Source organism: Plodia interpunctella, chromosome 18, assembly GCF_027563975.2.
Source record: "Plodia interpunctella isolate USDA-ARS_2022_Savannah chromosome 18, ilPloInte3.2, whole genome shotgun sequence".
Classification (NCBI taxonomy): Eukaryota; Metazoa; Arthropoda; class Insecta; order Lepidoptera; family Pyralidae; genus Plodia; species Plodia interpunctella.
In genome coordinates this window covers 5,208,518-5,228,797 of record NC_071311.1, presented here as the reverse complement: position 1 = coordinate 5,228,797, position 20,280 = coordinate 5,208,518, and the positions used below count along the sequence as shown (strand labels likewise).

Here is a 20,280-nt window from a genome sequence, read left to right as displayed (position 1 = left end):
TATTTGTACATAGTGCTAACATCGAGTTTTTGTTACAATAACGGGAATTGTGAGTATATAAACTTATAGATAGTACGCAATTAATTTACGGTTTAAGTCGCGGGCATCAGCTAGTTAGAAATACGAGATAGTATCGATTATCATGTTTTTAAACAAAATATAGTGTAAACATAAATAATGTGCAGGTAGGATAAAATAGATTCGTTTCAACTCCGTATGTAACAAAAATTAAAGGAATAGGTATAACCCTCTATTCTTTTTTCATTCGAGCTGAGCTAGTTAATAATATTTCCGGTCATGAGAATGTGAACTATTGATAAACAAACGAAAGTTTGTCAGGATGTTTTTTGGTGCTTCGCAATAAATATGTAACTGAAGAACATACTTTGATAACATACATAGGTACACACATATACATCCTCACAAACTTACACATATAATGTTAAAAGGATAAATTGGTCTCACACTAATTGTACCTTTAAAGATACACACAGCTATGTGAGACCTATTCAACCTTCATTAAGTATGTATAAATTAATGTTCTCAAGTCAATCAGAAGGGCAATGAGAGGCAGACTTCCGGCACGGCGCGAAGACCCCAGTTTTTGCTCGCCGTCATTTGCCTAGGCTTCATGAAGGTAGTGATGGATGAGAACTAATGCATATTTATGCCATTGCGGTTGCCAGTAATTGAAATGCTTACAATTATTTTAAATTGTCGTATCATATGTGAGATTTGTTAGCTGAGATGTAACGGTATTTTAGATCGGAAACAACGGATTATTTATTTTATTTTTATTATTTATAATGAAATCTATAACGCCACGTATTTTTTCCTTTTCTTTTTGGGTTATTCCTCATGTTCTTACATATGTCTTTACCCTCATAAGGGCGATAGGGAAATAGTTTTTCTTTGAGTCCCAGGGGGGCAACAGAAATATAACAAAATAACGTATAAAAACAGCCTTTTTCGCTCCCAAATTTTTATTGAGATTTATGGTAATTTTGTACAATAGGACAATGATTCCTGTTTTTATATAGATGACAATAGGAATTATTTGTAGATCTGTGAATTTGAATGAGTTCGGTAAAGTAAATGCACTATATGAATATAACATTTCTACATACGCACTATTACGCTCAGAGTTTCTATGCATTTATAGATCAGATATGACATCTAAGCTATAACATTTCTACAGTAAACTGCTCTTCAGTACTTACATTGAACATTCAGTTTGAAAGTAACAAGTTACTGAATGCGTGATATAAGATTGATAAACATAAGGTCGAAAGCAAATCCGACAAGAATTTTGGAACTAGGTACCTGCAAAATATAAATAATAAAAAAGTAAATTTCCATTCACATAAAAGTAATTTTAAGCATTTTGAAATGACTGGTCATTTGTTTTATGAAACCTTAGAAATAACATTAAAACGAGCATTTTATACTTTTCTTTCTAGGTTTTTATGTCTAGATATAAAAGATATAAATACCTAGAAAAAATACCTTACAATAGGGTAAAGTTCAGTTAGGTTTCAAAATAAATAAAGTTCTAATTTTTATATTTCTTCTATAAAAAGCTATATAATATTCCTATTTGGACAAGGAATTTCCTACATAATCATTGCCTAGGTACACTATACCTTATCTTTAGCCAACATGTCATAGACTGCACAAAGTGGTTCTTTATGATGTCCAGGTAATAAGTTAAATTACACAAATACAGAATGCGCATACGCAAGTAGGAAAAGGCTAAAGGACGGGCGTGAAAGTTAACAAATCATTCCCATGCATTATTAAATCATGCTAATTTGGTAATGCCAATAAGTAAATTCACAGTCTCTATTAATCTATTTTCTAAATATTGTTTTTTTTAGATTTGAGTCGATCATTAGAGTTATTAATTACACGTGACTTTAAAAAGATACGAGCGGACTGTGGGTTCCTACGCTCAACGGCTGGAGGAAGAAACTGGGAAAACACTCAGATGAGAGAGAAAGAGAGAGATTTAAAAAAGATATTAGCTAGCTAATATTCGTAATATTTCGAGTAAAAACTGATTTATCATATAGACAAAACTTACTTAGACCAATTTTTTCAAAAATTATTTGAAATTCTATCACTATAATAAGTGACTTCAGACGTGAGAAATACGAGAATTATTTTGATAGAATGTCTAGTTTTACTTATACATATATACAATAATTGCTCGTTTAATGTATAGAACGTCAAATAAAGATAAATTGCCGCAAGAAAAATAAGTATTATTTTATTACACTTCTGTTGAAGCATGCAGGAGATTGCGATCCACTTTTCTCTAGATCCATTGTAAGAAGTATCATTTACAAGGAACAATAAAAGTAGAATATTAAACCGTATTCAAAAGTTTTCAAATGACTATTACATGGTTAAATAAATCGATACCTCCAAATTCAATTGTCGTATCTCGTAGCTATATATAATATGTCATATTGTCGTAGTAAGCTACTTTTCAGAATAGCCAAAAAAAAAACTTTTTTTGTCAAGTCAAAATTCATTAATATTTTATTTCCGCTTCTATAAGTGAGTAAATCCGTTTATTGTTAAAATAAATAAACTAAAAAATTTACTTATTTTTTTTAACTTTGGCGTAGCTTAATTTTACTTTATCCATTCATTTATCACACTATCAATACATACATCATTAGACATTAAGTTAGAAAATGTGTTATATTCTGTGCTATGGTTAATCAAATTCCGAGTCTCCAAAGTGAAAAATCACCGTGAACAGGCGTCATCATTAGAAGACGTTATACTGTCATGTAGTATGACCATCTCGAGAGATGTACCTAAATGATTATCTATTATATGGACCTAACATAATTGAGATTAAATCAGTGTTGATACAATTTATATATCGATTCTAGTCATGATGTGCGCGGAAAAGTAATCAATATGTTTTTCATGCGAGTTTAATTAAACTTTAAATATGACTTATTATTATTATATAGGTTTGGTTGTAGGTTAGTTAATAGCTACTTTTCCAAAAGTTTCATTAACTTGTAAATAATATGTTTTTTATTTTCAATCTTTCTTAAATTCCTTTGCTTTTTGACTTTCTACTTTATTTGATGCACGAGATCGAGGTACTGCAATGTAATGCTTTCTTAATTCTTACTGGATTTTAGTTACTAATTCTGACTAGTAGACGTAATAATAGGAGATCAGAGCTCTAAAGTGATCTAGGCTCTGAAATTTTAAGGCTGAGAATGAAACCAGAAATCTCTAATAGAGGGTCATATAAAAACAATAAATATTATTAGCCAAACATCGGTAAAGATCAAAGCAATTTATTATAACCGGATATTCTCTACTATCAAAGGTTTACAAAACTGTAATTGATGTGTACATGGGCGTAAATATCTTTAAATAATACTCTAATAATACAGTGCGGTTAACGAATTTATAATTAGAGGTCGTGATGAGCGGTAAAATTTATTAATAAAAAAGTGAAAGTTGTGATATATACGCGAGGTATCAGAGTTTTATTAATTTAACTTAGGACCCAATCGTTATTAGCAGTTTGAGGGGATCTCACTGGTAAAACCACAGAGGTTAATATATAAGTCTGTGGGTAAAACCTTTATTTTGTACATTCAAAAACTTGTTACTTTCGTTACAGTCATTTTGAAGGCTATTTTTAAGCTATTTTACTTTTATATTTTTGCCAGATTTCATAATAAATAATCCTGTCAGTGAAGATTCGAACACTAAGGTTTCGTTGCACCATTCAATTTTGACGTTAACTGCAACCAAACCGAACAACAACGTGTGAGCGCCTTATCGGCGTCAGCGGCGGTGGGCAGAACTCACATTACTTGAAATAAATCAGTAACACTCACATGAAAAACAGTGATTTGTAGGATTTCATTTCTAAGTGGCAACTAGCTATCCTCCATCAGACTTCTAAAAAGGACTAAAATACAACTAGGTACCTAGTTCAAACTGGTGACTTGCAATAAATAAATCTGAAGGGCTGCCTTGGCCCAGCAGTAGGACAGAAATAAATGATAAAATTCTACAAAACATACGTCCAAAATAACTTACCTCTTTACAAATCAAAAATGTTTGTTTCAAAATACGCAAAGGAAAAGTATTGAATGAGTTCGTTACATGATAACTCCAAATTGAAAAAGTAAAAAAGTTTTATGAAAATTATTTGACATCGCGCAAGGTTCATGTTGTTAACGCCACAAAGTATAGACGGTTGACAAAACTAGAGTAAAATACATAAATAATGCAAATTTTTGCAAGGACGTTGCTAATTCTCTTTAACGACCAATATACGAGTTGTAAAAATACATAAAACTACTTAACGAAATTCGATTAAAAATTTTAAAGCACCGATACAGGTTTTCCAATTTACATTATTAAATTTATATATTTAGCTATCTATCGGAATGCTTTTTCACTTTTAAAACAGATACATAATCGACTTTCGTAACCTTCTTCAAAATCATCAATAAGCAAGGTCAAGTACTTTCCCTAAAGTCTAATTTTCGGTACCTTTACGATTAATCAAACGGGTAATAAAAATTAATCATTGAAATCAGGTAGTTCGACAGTTTGTAAGAGGCATAATTATTTTTCTTGGTAATTGCTAGTAATAGTTCTTAACATAATGAGCTATTAAAGTAATTATTTATTAGCTGCTGAGGAACATGTATTTATATGTGAATAATATGTTAAATTTAGTCTGTCTGATCTACCATTTACTTTTCTTAATAAATATACAGATAGGCACAAATCACATGCACAGATTGAGTTAGTAAGTTCGAGACTTGTGCTATGAGATCCTATATTATAGTGATATTGTAATATGAATTAATACAGTTTTATTGTTATAAATAATTACAAACAGTAAGAAGCCCCCAAATTGAACGGATCATATAAAAAAATATTAATAGTATGTACCTATAAGATTCTTTAAACACAATATTACATAAGCAACCATTTTTTTCTTACGTTTATTGTAAGTACAGTGCAGTAAGTAATAATTTCATTAAAGTCATGCGCATCGTAGCGGAGAATAACAAAAACTCCCTATTCCTATAAGTAATGAGAAGCATCTATTATAAATGGATCAAAAGTCAATGACCAATAGGTCATACAAGAGAAAGAAATATATATTTCTTGATATTAAGTAATTTTATTTAAAGTGTTGGATATGATCACGAGGAAGTACTGCGTATGACCAAAAAGAAATACACACCTAGTTACAGCTAGCAATAGATACTAGATGACAAAAGATATTTGGCCGCTTAATATGACACGACTATGTATGTAATGTAATCTAGATTCAAGAAAAAGTCGAAGCTCGGACAGGGAAAGGATAACCACATGACATTCATGGATCAATAGAAAAAAAAAGAGTCGTGTCGTATAGGGAGCTAAAATGACCGATAGATGGAAATGGAGGCAGCTCGACCGACAACAACGCCGAATGACGGACGGAAAAGCTAGAAGCTAGGGCTTTTCCGAAAACTTATGAAGATGTATGTAATACACATCAAGGGTGCAAATGTTAGGCAGCACACACGGCGTAATTTGCGCGACTCGAAGCAAAGCGCAATAATAGAGTCCATAAAAGTTCTTCTCCTAACACAGTCTAATTCATTTTTAATATTTATTTATTCATATACATACACAAGATAACAGTGTAAACAAAATACTTACAAACAGGAAACTAAGTACAAAGGTACTGAAGAACTATTATTTATTTTACTTGGTTTAGATGCAGGAGTAGCGTTAGTAAGTCGTGATTTTGTTGATGTTTGCTACTAATACTTTTGATACTTATTATTTAATAAAAATTGTGATTACATTGAATAATCAGCCAGCGTCCAGTGGACCTTCACTTTGCACTCGATCCGTCATATTAGCAAATCGATTAAACTCGATTGTTATGTCATGTAATCTAGATCGCTACTCTGACATAATAACATATGGGTAATAGGTTGGTTGTAGTTGTTTTATTCTATCACTAATCTTTCACTTTGGCTTAACGTTAAAGTAATAGCGATGTTATTCAATAATACTACTTACGTTTAAAAGCTTGATAATATTCTTGAAATTACAAAATAATATGGTCAAACGATTATAGTGCACTTTAAAAAAATAAAATATCTTCGATTTTCGGCCGGAAAGTGAGTAATTAAGAAAAAATAAGTTAATTGACAATAGGATTTTTTTTCTATGTTACGAGCAGGTGATGTGGCCACATTTACAGTTTCTTGGTTTAATACGTGTATTAATTAATATACACACTTTTAGGTCAGTATAAAAGAAAACAACACAAAAATAATTCAATTAAAAATAAAAATACACAACATTAAATTTTAGAAAATGCTCATCGTATCGTAATGCCAATAAGCCTGGCAGCATTGCCACGTTGTATGTCAATGCTGATTCTCTGATAATGATGTAGGTACATTAGCTTTCTGTTCACGGCTTTCCTTTCTTAGTCTATATAGCTTTTATTATGCAACACTTACTTGAAAAGTCAACACAAAAATGCTGTCGGGTGCAAGAAATTAAGCTCAATTAAATAAGAATAAGCAAATGGACCATAAACAGAGCTTGGTAAACGCCAAATCGGTGTACATTAAGGCTGATGCACACTGACTTTATTTAAACTTTTATGTATGGAATTATGCTAATAGTGTACATACACTAGCCACAATTCCACATTACAGTCTTAGGTCTTAGGCTACTCGGCCATTTACCAAAAAGATTACGCGCCCGCAGTTGGTGGGCATCGGCCATAACTTGAACTTTCGCATTAGCTACACATTAGCACCATAGCTTTTAAATTACATTATCAAAAACAAATATTTTTTAGACCGTTAATTTCCCAAATAGAAGCGAAAATCTAACTTACATGTCAAAATGATTTTATTTCAATAGGTAATATTGATAGAACGTATATAATCAGAATTTAAAAATTGATTGACGCTCGAGTTGATTTGTTGATTGATGAATTTTCTTAAAATAAGTTCAATAGTGCTTGCAATGATCATATTGGATTTATACCTACATATCTTTTTCTTATTTGGCTTATTCTCAATCTACACACACCTTTATTAAACTTCTCCTACGATGCTACATGTGGGTCAATATCACACGTTAACTACTAAAATGTCATTTTGATTTCAAATCTAAGTGTGCCTTGCAGTTAAGCCGCAGTCTGTCTGTTACGTAAAACTCGTTAACTTTTTTATCATGTCGAACAGGTATTACAAGCATCACATTACTACAAGTATTTACCGTTTTATTTGATTCTTTCAAGAGATGAATGACAACAAAATAGTCTGGTAGGTTTTGGTTCGCTTAAACAGGGTTAGTCTTATAAGTATTAGATACTTAGCTGATATCATAAACAACAACGTTTGTTCTAACCTACGAGTTTATACTTGACTGGCTACGCCCGCTTTAATATAGATACATAGAGCGTGGAGAGGCAACAGACAAACAAACTTACTTTCGCATTCATAATATTAGTTTTGCCCACTATACTATAAAATATATATAGGTATATATATACTTACTGCTTATTCTAGTTCTGCAATCAACAAAACAACATTGCAGTTTAGATCATATGGTATTGTCGATCCAAGCTTGCATTATTACTAAGTGTTTTAGGAATAACTCTGTATTTCCAGTCATTAATTGATTTATTTTCCAGTTAATTTAGTTATTTTCCAATGTGTTATTATTTTCTAGAAGGAGCTCAGAGAAATTGCGAGAATTTATTTATTTAGCAATTTTGTAATAAAAGTTTCATTTTGTATTTTATCCGAGGTAGTAAAATGCAAATAAAAGATCAAAATTACTTTGATGAATGATTATGATGAAAGTAAACTTGATGTTGCACATCGTAAAATAAACTCGGCATTCAGTCGTATAATAAAAACAGATAATTTACACTATATTTACGTCAACAACACATAAACCATCGCAATTTATTGCAAATTCAATAAGTTTCAATATCTTTGTTATTTGCCAATAGAAACGAACTATTGATTAGTTATTTAAAGTTATTTATTAAAATTCAAATAAAAAAACTTAAGACTTTAAAGTTATTTCACGCAATATTGGTACTTTCTCGAAACCATATTAATGAACGTGTGAGGATTTATGTATTTAGTTAGATACATAAATCTTTACACGTTCATTATCGAAAGCATACGGAGCGCACCCAAAACCACAACGAAATTAAAATATAAAAAATCAGCTGGACCCATTTTTGTGATCTTTGCTAGCATAAATTAGGTATAACAGATTTTTTAATACAGCACCACTGACCCTGTTTTCTTGTGGTCAAATCGTTCCGGTATTGAACAGTACGATACGTACGGGGTCGGGTAGTGTTGTGGTGGTTCTATGCGCGCGCTACACTTGTTCTTCGAACGCCAATCGAGTACGACCGATGACCGCGCCATAGGCTACGCGAAAATCGCGCGGGAAATTTTGACAGTTCAGGACATTGGGACTGAAAAAAGTGATGTGTATGGATTTTTTTTGAGTGCCAATGGATATTTTTATTACCTACCTACCCACTTGAAGTTTATACGGACGGAATAATGGGATTCCCTGAAAATTGCCGGTAAGTTTTAAATAAACTTATATATATATATAACTTTCAAACATGGTTATTTGTATTGTAGATGGTAGAATTGATCCATGAAAGATAATATTTTCCAATGAATATAATGTTACACTACACTCCTTGATGACACCAAATACTGCATACATTTTTCAGGATAGAGTTGTAGTTAGCTATTTCGATATATTTTGATTAACTTAAATATTAATAATCCAATTAAGTATACAACATTTTAAGTACTTACTTACTATGAAATCATCCTTACTGCAATTAAAATTTACATGGATAAGTTTAAGTAAGGTTTCGAGGTGTAGGTAATGAAACATATACATACATTTTACATACTCCCACACTTTTATGAAGATAGTTACAGAATATTACTATATATGGGTTTATGTAGGCGGATATTATTGCCAGTACTCTTACCAAGTAGTTTTACCCGCCCAAATACAGAAAAGTTTCTTCCCAATATAGACTATACCAGTAAATCTGTATTCCTAATAGTTCATTGAATTTGATAAAGATCGAATACTTAGCTACATAATCATTAGCATAAGAGATATTTTACACGTAAGTTGTAACTTTTGCGATAGTAATTAACACTATAAAATGTTTACCATGTTTAGTACCAACATTAAATAAAACTAATTTGATTTATAATAGGGCTTGTCTTTATGAACGAAGATTCACATAAATGTATTTTATAGTCCAGTAAAACGAATCCAAAACTGCATTTGCATCATAAAATAACTTATTAAAGTGACAAAAATTATCTTAGGTAAGGTCAATATAGGTATATTATTAGTATATATAAAACAATATTGAAACATTTTATATCACTATTCATAAGAATTCTAACTTCTTGTTAATATTATAACATCTATATTGTGTGACATAAAAAATACTGAATAAGTACGGGTAAAAAAAATACCAAAATTGAAAAAAAAAGTCTTATTTCACAACGAATTACCAAATAGTGACAGAAAAATCTTCTCTTGTAACTGGTTAGGTAAGTTTATTTACCACAGTGGATGAAGGCGTAGAAAGTGCAATAATGTTAGGATGCGCCTGCGATGACATTTATTATTTTAGCATGAGTGGAGCCCCGGAGCGCAGTCACCGACCAAGGATTTTAGCAGTGTAGTGGATATCCTTTATCATTTAGTGAAATACAGTTTTCTTGCGTGTGTAACATGTACATATTTCTTTTTGATGGATGATTGTCTAGATAACACCGCAATGATAATTTCACAACAGTTCTTTCTTAATTCTTCCCACTCTCGTAAAATCTAAGTTTGTCAAATATTATTAGTGTTAATAGTCAAAGCATTATATCATGTTAATTTTATATTGAAACTAGTTGTATATTGAAATACTAATCCAGCCTTTTACGGTTATAAGAAATATATTCCAAAAATATAACCGAACATTTTATGTATATGCATACCTATAAGCCAAGTTTTTTCGCATTTTCTTTATTATCAATGACTACTTTCGTTGTGAGAATAGGTCTTAAAAAAAATTACTTTATTTTTGAGATCAATAACATCAAATAAATGTTTACAAAAATTATAAAAAGTCACCACACTATAAATTTCTTTTAGGTTCCAGAGTTATAGGTACTCTAAATTTGTTTACTAATAGAGTTTCAAAATCTCACATTCAACGTTTTCCTGGGCAATATTAATAGAGTTGTTCGCCATTGACATCTCCATTTCACATACCAGACGACAAACCATACTAGGTACATGATTTTTATTGGTATACTTTATTTGCTCGCGACTTCGCACGCGTCTATTTCAGTTCTTAAAAGGAATCGAAGTAAAATTTCAGTTATTCTTTGATTTATATTGGTTTATAAACTCACGAGTTGGATTTGAATCTGGAGCCTTATTCGGTTTACAGGCGGCGCACCTTCACCACTCAGCCCCCTTGCTCTTAAAACTGGAAAAGTGCAATTTCATCACCCAGACTTAAAAGTATATTTGGTTTATATTTTATTCGAAACCAAGACCATGTCTACCTACTTGTTACCTTAACTTGTGAATCAATTTATATAAAATTTAAATTTAACCTTCGAAAACTTCGATCTAATTTTTACGTCTCGGAGAGTATTCATCAATTAACCTTTTCGATAAAACCTTGTAGGCTCATCCATATTTACAAAATAACGTATTCGAAGTTTATGATTTAACTTTTAAATAATTTGACGTCATAGTCTTCAGCGAAATTAAAGTAAAAAAATGGCAATTTGGGTATATTTGAGTATAGTCCAAGCATATAATCATGGTCAATTATTATTTTTCAGTTATGAAAAGTAGTAGCGTGGGATTTAAATACCCATTGAGACTACAAGACTCAGTCTACAATAAAACAGTATCTGTGTAGTAAACAAATTTAAATTTTAAAGCACTAATTAACGTTGATTGATGCTTAGTACATAATTAACAGCAGTTAACTCTTGTGAAAGGGGATAAAGTTTTTCCACCTTATATGTCATGTCGTAATTTTTTTGTAAATCATTGTTTTAAACCTGATTATATAGTGTTTCTTTGCGATTGACATCAATCAACCTTTGACATCACTTTTATGAATCATAAATTATTAATAAATTTTACGTTCAATCTCTAACAGTATCTTTACGCGCAGTCAGAAATAAACTATATTTAACTATTAATCTAACAATGTAATGAACTCTTTACATTGTTAAGTGAAATTAATATAGTTGTTAGAATTAATGTAGAATGAATGTCAAACTAGCTTCGCCCTGGGCTATACTGGGCCATCGTTGGGATTTCGGGATAGAAAAAGGCTTTAATTTTATTTAGCCTATTGTGGTTTTATAAACATAATCTTTGATAAAGTCGCATCCACATTGCTGAAGATCCGTTACTAAAACCTATGGCTTTCTTGAGAGCTATCATTGGGTTATGTCTGCTTTGAAGTCTGAATTTGTTGCAGATGACCTAACATATCTGTCCATCAAATTATATAAATATATGTACTTATCAACTTATCAGTATAGACATACACAGCAGCCTTTAGGAAGAGAGACTATTTTCTTTACTTTCAGGCGGTCTATATTGATAATGGGAAAATAAAATTGTGGATAATTAGGCTAAGAAAAATAAATTGACGAATTCATTCATTATCAATGGTTAGGCCAGTAGGTACTGTCTGTATAGAATATTATAATTGTGTCTACGGTAGACACAATTATAATATTCTATATCGATCTATATCGATATTTCGTTGAATTATTTTAAAATTAAATAATATTGATGCGTTCAAATGATCCTATCAGAATTATTTTTATATCAGAATTTATAGAATATATGGAAATTATATAGGTAACGTTGAGTCAAAGTCTGTCTTTCGGATTAAGATGGCATGGTGGCCATAAAATAAGATATTTCGAATTAAGTTAACAACTGCGAGATGCTGTGGGCTACGATTTTCTTATTATTGAGACGCGTTCGAAACGTGAGGATGGTATTTTTGTCGTTACTCCCATGAGAATTCCAATGTTTATCTAGCAGGTCACGCATCAATTCAAGTAGATTACACATAGATATGATGATACCACGACATACATTGTATATATATATATATATAAAACATATATATATTTTCATAACCACTTTCTGATCTCATCCATCGAAAAATGTTACAAGTCCTTTAATTTTTTTCTGTTGTTCACCTCAACCACTTCTTGCATGCATGCATCATAGCATGTAAGTAAGTATATGTTTAGTTAATAAATTTAATTTTATGGCGTTAGTAATTTAACTACCTATGACATTTTAATAGGTGTGTTGTAGATACTGAGCCTGGTTATTATTTTATTATAGGTACTGAGGTTCTTCTATATGAAGAAGTTCATGGGGAACTTATTATATTTTTTAAGATGAAATATCTTTCACTCAAAATTGCAAATATTAATCAGGATATAAATTCATTTCAGATATAAGTGGAGAAATCAAATATTGAGATTAAAGGCGGAACTTCAGAGATAAACTTAATACATATTATATGCTCATAAATCAATATATAAGAAATCAGTTTGCATATCTAATTTTGTATGTGACAGGGCTACCGCATTGAGATCAGTAACTCATTAAATCATATTCGACACCAAAAACGTTGCTTAGGCAGATGATTCGGCAAAACGAAAGTAATATAATCTTATGGTAATCATAAAAATATTGCATATGATTGCCCCACGTTTTCAAATCGAAGCGAATTACACATGTAAATTTTAACATAGTTTACGGAATTAAAATAGAAACGAATATATCTCCAGAATTATGCGATAATTGACACCGTATGCAGATGTTTCTAATTTTTATCACATTTTTTTAATTTGTCGAAACGTAGACATTATACGGAACTGAATTCACATCCGAAACTGTTATAGCCTCGTATTTGATTGCAACTGCATGTTGCTTATTTTGTTACAAAATTATAAATACTTGAAGTTATAGTAATTATTTCGATAGTCTGTTTTTTTTCATGCTTAAGCTTTTGAGTCGAAAATTTTTATGACAAGATTAGCTATTGCGGGCAATTCGATAGAAACGCTTATCTTCCTTACTAGGCTTACACTGAACTCATAAGAAAACGACTTAAAAGTGGATACTTTTAAGTCGAGCATCATCAGTAGCGTATTTACTTTTATCCAAAGTTATATCTGTAGATCTATGTAACTATCCAAAGCTCAAGGAGCACCTGGTTATTTCTTTGAAAATACAGTGCTTCTCAAACTGACAAATGATCCAATTTTATTTTTATGCAGACCTTTTATTTTATTTTTGTTTGTTGACCTCCGACGCAAAAAGAGGAGTGTTATAAGTTTGACCGCTAAGTGTTTCTGTCTGTAAGTCTATGTACGTGGCACCGTAGCTCAACAACGGATGAACCGATTTGGATGCGGTTCTCTTTGTTTAATAGCCAATTTTTATGCGGTGGTTCTCAGATATGTTAGCTACAACTTTTGAACGGCTAAAACGATTGGGTTTAGCCGTTCAAAAGTTGTAGCGAAATATAATAGAAAGTCGGGGTTTTCTTAATTTGTCTAACAAATAAACTTGTAGTTGTAGTTGTATATGAAGTTGTACACGCCTGTAGATCATAAAATTTTGATGTTTTCAATGTATTAACATAATACAGCAAACATTAGCTGCATACCTAGTTATGTCCACAAATAAAATTTCATTTTCTGCCCTTTTAAGTAGATACCAAAAATCAAAGAATTTTCTTCAGCTTGATTAAGGTATAAAATTTTAATATATTTCGCATATATAATAATTATAGATTATTTGAGAACCACTACCTTAGCGGGAATAGATAACAGTAATGTAGAATTACAACCGGTCCAGAAGATAATTCTGTTGTTAAGCTCACGTCCACGTCTTATGCAATCAGCTGATTTGCCTGCAAACACGGAAACTTTAGTTGTGACGGACACACATACATAACCAATAAGTAATATAAAAATCTGCATGCATAATCTCCGAATGTTTCCTAGATTGCGAAATATTATTAATAGAGCTCAAAATAGGGGCGCGACACCGAATTTTATTATTAAAAATTTAGAATATCTTTTAGTAACAACTAGCTGTGTCCTGGGGCTTCGCTTTCGTAGGAATATCAGGCTAAAATTACTCTTTATGCTATTCTGGGTGATATACTATCCATGTTTTAGCTTCTTCGCTCTTGGTTTGATGATGAAATTATTTCTTATTTATTAATTATGATTCAAATTATTTTGTTCAGGAATAAATTAAGTGTAATTAAAAATCTTATAATGGGCCCGTAATATGTATATATATAAGTAATATGTATATGTATAAGTAATTAAATATATAATAATTTATAGAAGTCACTTTACTATTTATTCATTTTAGATTCTTTTCTTAAAACATAGAGATATTTATTTCAGAAAGTTAGGACTCTGTTGGTGTTTCTGTATAATTATAGGCAGTATGAATTTAATTGCCAAGTAGCTGTTTGAAACTTGTATTAATACTAATTTGTAAATAAAAACCTTTATGGGATATTATATTAGTACTTAACCTTAGGTTTGCTATAAGGGTTTTATTATACCAAAACCTGCCTAGTCGAAAGTATGCAAGTATAACTTAGCGAATTGCTTTTAATGTCTGTATCTTTCACCAACTTTCAGAATACAGGTAGCCGACCAACCAGAGACGGGTTATAAAAGTTTTTGCAATGCCATCTCTCAATGGAACACAAGATTTTAAAGTTTTAAGGTCCTGTCAGTTTAATATTAAATGCCCATAATTTCAAAGCTTTTTTCAGAAATTACTTAAGATCTTCACAGGCATTTTTTAACGTTTGAAATCACATAACATGTCACAAAGCTAAAATGTATAGACAGGCATTTCGGAACGACCATCGCTGCTATGTACACATACCAAGAGATATTCACTTCCTTATTATGCGTTATGTGTATTTTTATTTTCAGTAATTTAACAAAGTTGTTAGTGTACGTACCTACATGTACAAAAAGTATACACAAACAGATATTATATAAATAAAATATATAAAAAGGACACAATTTATAAAATTTTAAACATGTGATATGTTGAAATTAAATGTAGGTATCGAGGGCAATTACATTTTTTAATAAACAATCAAGATTTCAGATGACTGTGTTTTGTGAAAGGTAGACCATCTTTTTTGAATAAAGTATTTCCCAACAGTAACATTTGTTAAGTAGTTTGTACTTATTTCGGATGTGCAATTAAAAAGCTTCACAAGGTGAAATCAACATGAAAACATCTTTATTGTGAAAAATATATTTTTTTCATGGCCAGTGTGACTGTATAGTAACATCGAACATTATTTATATGGAATACAATTAGACCGTAACAGGCATTTTTTCACTTCTTAATTTACAATATAACATACATATTTACATAATACAATTTTAAAAATACAACTACAAGCAGAGAAGAAACTGTAATAGTCACAGTATTGGTCCCTATTTTTCTCTTTTGTCCCACTGCTGGGCAACGGTCTCCCCCGTCGTGTTATATACCTCATACAGACCTACCTATCCAGAGGAATCTCCGATAAGTTCTCTTTGCTTACAATGGAGTGCATTTTTAAATTATTTTTTAAATCGTACATTAAGATATTTTAACCTCGCGCTCCCTTGACTCAGCAAATTGGATAGTAATTGAAAACAATGCTCGTTTGTTTAATTGTAATTAAATTATATTCATTGTTTTTATAATTCGTTTCAACGTTAATTTTACCGGTCTTTTATCTAAATTACTAGAAGAAAGTGTACAAGATTATGTTATGATAATTATGTGAGTTTGATTGTTTTCGCAATAAAAAAAAATTCGCAATTTTTATACAATTTATTTCCACTGCACTATATAAGTTAGGGATGTTGCTTGTTGGTCTTTACAAAATATTTAGTTGATATTTATTTTGTTACTTTCAATTTTATTGTCATAGTATCCCAAGATTCTATACCATCCATCTCGTCACCCGTTGTACAGTATTGTGTAATTAATTTAATGATTAATATTTTTACAAACGAGTCATTAATAATAATACGGTGTATAAACACCACAAAATACTTAATAGGTAAAGTAGATACAAATTTATTTGAATATAACTGCTTTCATATTTTGAAAGCTGTGTTTTAATTTATCAAACGGGGATTCTATTTTAAATTAATTTATGCAATAACATACAGTAGTGTCACTCAAGTCATAAATATTAACTTTTTCTCATGTGTGTTATTTGAAACTTATATTTATGAGTGTGGTCATCTTAAACGGTAAACTGATTTATGTAAAGGTCTTAGGTTACCAAGTGAAAATATATATTTATATATACAGGGTTACTGGTATCAAACGACTACTTGGGTGCACCAAAACAAGCAACTTTTATTCTGCGACTTTTCGTGATTCGTAGTTTTTTATATAAAAAAATACATTCTACTTTGTGATTCTACACATATTAACTCTATGTAATACCCAAGCAACACGAGACAGTACAGTAGCGTTATGTAGCCGAATCGCACACAGAGTTAACGTTTATAGAAACGACGTTAAAACTAAAAAAAGGAAAATTTTTGTATTTATTATGTTTAGAAAAAAGTCATAGAACAAAAGATGTTAGTCTCAATGTACCTAATACCAGTAACCCTGTGTATATATATGAATTTTACACATTCCTTAGAAATTTGAGTATAAAAAAAATTAAAATCGGAGCAGTAAGTATTTAAGATATAAGATCCGATATAGGTATCGGATATCTATTCCTTAATGCTAAAGGGCGTTAAAAGAACCAAAGAATAGGTGGAAGGATTGCATTATTGGAAGTATGAATAAGAAAGGGGTCTTAAGTGAAATGGTAAAAGAAAGAGTTAACTTATTCTGCCGACTCGACATGAGAGGGAAAATGGTCAAGAAATAGAAGAAGATCGGATCTATTCGAATCGATATAGAGAAATATCTCTTAATATTCTGAGTTAGACTGAGGTTATTAGTTTGGCTTATATATTTTGCAATAAAATAAATTCTCTATGTTTAATCTCCAGACAAATCTCTGTCATAATAAAACTAATGTAATTTGAATTTTTGCTAATAAATATCTATGGTCCCTACCACATTAAAGTCGAAATTCACTCAGAACCATGGAATTAATTAAATCCATGCTCAGAACATAATCCAATCTTTCACCAACTGTTATTTGAAACAGGTTCTAATTCAGTAAATACTACACGAATAAAATACGAATTTATAATCTGTATACAGTTATTTTTTATTAATATTATTAAGTATTTGCTAAGTTATTAAGTAGATATGACTACAGAACTTTAACATATTCAATCTTACTTCGTTAAAATTATTACTTTGCTTCCCTGGAAATTTCGGGTTAAAAAGTACCCACAAAGTACCCTAAGTATTATTCCAGATTATATTTTATCCGTGTACCTACCTCGTTCCATAATAATACGTTCAGTAGATTTTGCGTGATATAGTAACAAACATACACATATATATATCCTCACAAACTTTCGCATTCATAATATTAGTGGGATGTAGTAAAATCCCTTACTTTTTATTAAAACTTTATTGCACTACTTAAAAAATGAGTGGACCAATAATGTGGACTTAATGTCATAAGGCATTCTCTGCCAGTCAAACCTTAGTCGAAACTTATCATTATTTTCCGCACCGCAGTCTAAACTGTCAATATTTACTATTATAGAGAAACAGTAGTACATACATACATAAGTGATGGAAAGCTGGCATTATTATTCAATTGGGGTTATGTACGTACGTTATGACATACATGTCCGTTTGATGATAAAACCACATTTGAGTTTTAATTTAATCCATTTTAGAATGTGAATGGTGGAATGAAACGTCGGCGTGAGAACAATGCGCGCCCCGAAATATGAGATCTGACGTATCAAAGTTTTGCCTGCACAGTTTATATGCCATTTTGTTAATAAATCCATAAATTACCAATCCATTAATATATAGATGTCATGTTTCAGTTATTGTAAAAGGTTTAATTTTGGCCGACTATAAGGCAGTACTCAGCTTCAAACCGACTTGCTTAGCCATATCATACTGTTACAAGGTTCACGCCCCGGTATAAATAGGTGATCGGTAAACAGAAGACAAAAGTGGACGACAATAAATATGGAAATACACTATACAATAAATGGCTATTGAGTTGTAATGGCAAGGTCAATCGAACCACACAACTTGGTGTCGGAATTTCTAAACAATCTGAATGTTGAAGAACCTAAGATAACAACAGAAATAAGAAAATGTCTATTTATAGAATAGATTGATTAAAATCTACATTAAATTCAACTCCATCAGAAACCGAATAAAACTGGAAAAATAGTTATAGTTTCTTTAAAACAACACATATCTGTGTGTGTATACACCTTTATCAATTTTATAAATTGTTCAAGTTATGTTCAAAGCGTTTGGTCTGTGAAAATATTTAAAAGAAAAAGTAGTATTTCAAGTAAGTATGATAAAGCACAGTCATTTAGAAAAACCACTTTCCAAACTACCGAACAGTAATCAACTACATCTTCTTTTTATTACACGACCGTATTACAAGGCACCAGAATATTAGTTCAAGAATGGCAATATAAAATATACAGAACAGACACTTCATAGTAACGTATGATACCTAAATGCTTATGCTATGCCTGTGTGCATTAAAAAAATGATAGGCTATTATACCCAGCAGTGACGTAGGCTGAAAATTATTAACATAATATTCGTATGAAAAATCTAGTCCAAAATATACTCGTAATTAAATATATACAATTAAATATTATCGATATTCAAATCATTATGTGACATATTTTTATATCGATGATTTAAAAAGTAACGAGGTTCTATACAATTTTTATTTTGTATTATAACGGCTCTGATTTGTTCATATATAGCACCATTGAACTCTGACCGTGAATGAAATTAAAAGGAAATAGTTTAAATGTGACTAATGGTGAGATTATGGGACCCTCGATAGCTCATTTAAGACATAATTGAATTCTTACAACCGATGGTGAGATAAAGGTATTCATGTAAATGAGGCTCGTTTGTTACGTTGAGAACATTATTATGGTTATAAGAATGTTATTTGAACGAGCTACGGTTTGCATTGTGTAAAAAAATATATAGACAAACGCATCATGCGATAACCTTATATTTTTGAATGAATCTAAAATTACTAACCAACTTACATACTCTAAGGTATATTTTCACTTTTAAGAATTTGGAATTATTATCGATATTTAGAACAAAATAGTCTTTCTCCCATCTGAAGTCCAATCCCATTTCCAGTTCTACTCTCGGCAATTGCCACATATTATCACTAGGACAAATACTGGGACTGCTAAGGTACTGTGGCATTGAACACACCGCCACCAACTTAGGTCTACCATTTAAGCCACACCTCTCGGGGAACTCGGTTAAATGGTCCAGAATGGGAGGATCGATCCCAGTGCTTGTTTGTATGTCCCAACAAAAAGAAATATACATAAAACTATCTATCTAAATTCTTTGTATTTCGGCCATTAACCAGGCGTCAAAATAACACCGTTTTCCCCCCGAAGGGAAGAAAACGGATATTTGGGTTCCAGCGTAGCTTGACCCACTTAGTGAGATTACCCCTTGGATTTAGCATGTGACGACAACGTGTACTACGTCATAACACCCCCCCTTTCACTCCGCCCGCACTTTCCCCACCCCTAGCGCGTGCGCTGCGATCGCCATGTCGCGCCGGGCGGCTCGTCCGCTCTTCAGTACTATCTCACGGCCGGCAAGGATCTAAAAATATAGTGGGTCAAGCTACGCTGGAACCCAAATATCCGTTTTCTTCCCTTCGGGGGGAAAACGGTGTTATTTGGGTGTCCGAGCTACGCTTGACCCACTTAGTGAGAGGTGTTTATTTTCTGCCGGCGCGGCATGACGTACTGTGACAGTAAAATTACCTTTTTTTTTTTAATGTATTTATTAATCATAATATCTTACAACCACACATGTGGCCTAAACAAAACAAAAATATCCTCTGTCTTAATCAAATAACTCAAGAAAATCAGTCTTAAATTGTGT

General features: G+C 31.4%; 1 protein-coding gene across 2 annotated transcripts in view; it reads left to right on the top strand.

Moving 5' to 3' along the window:
• Positions 1-20,280, top strand: part of LOC128677538 (uncharacterized) — a 59,738-nt gene that overhangs the window by 21,485 nt on the left and 17,973 nt on the right. Inside the window, exon 1 of one of the 2 annotated variants that reach the window (XM_053758463.1) lies at positions 8,410-8,644. The exons of the other annotated variant lie outside the window; for it this stretch is intronic. The gene's annotated coding sequence lies outside the window, so the exon portion shown is untranslated. Of the gene's footprint in view, positions 1-8,409; positions 8,645-20,280 lie in introns of those variants that run through there. 2 annotated transcript variants of the gene reach the window in all.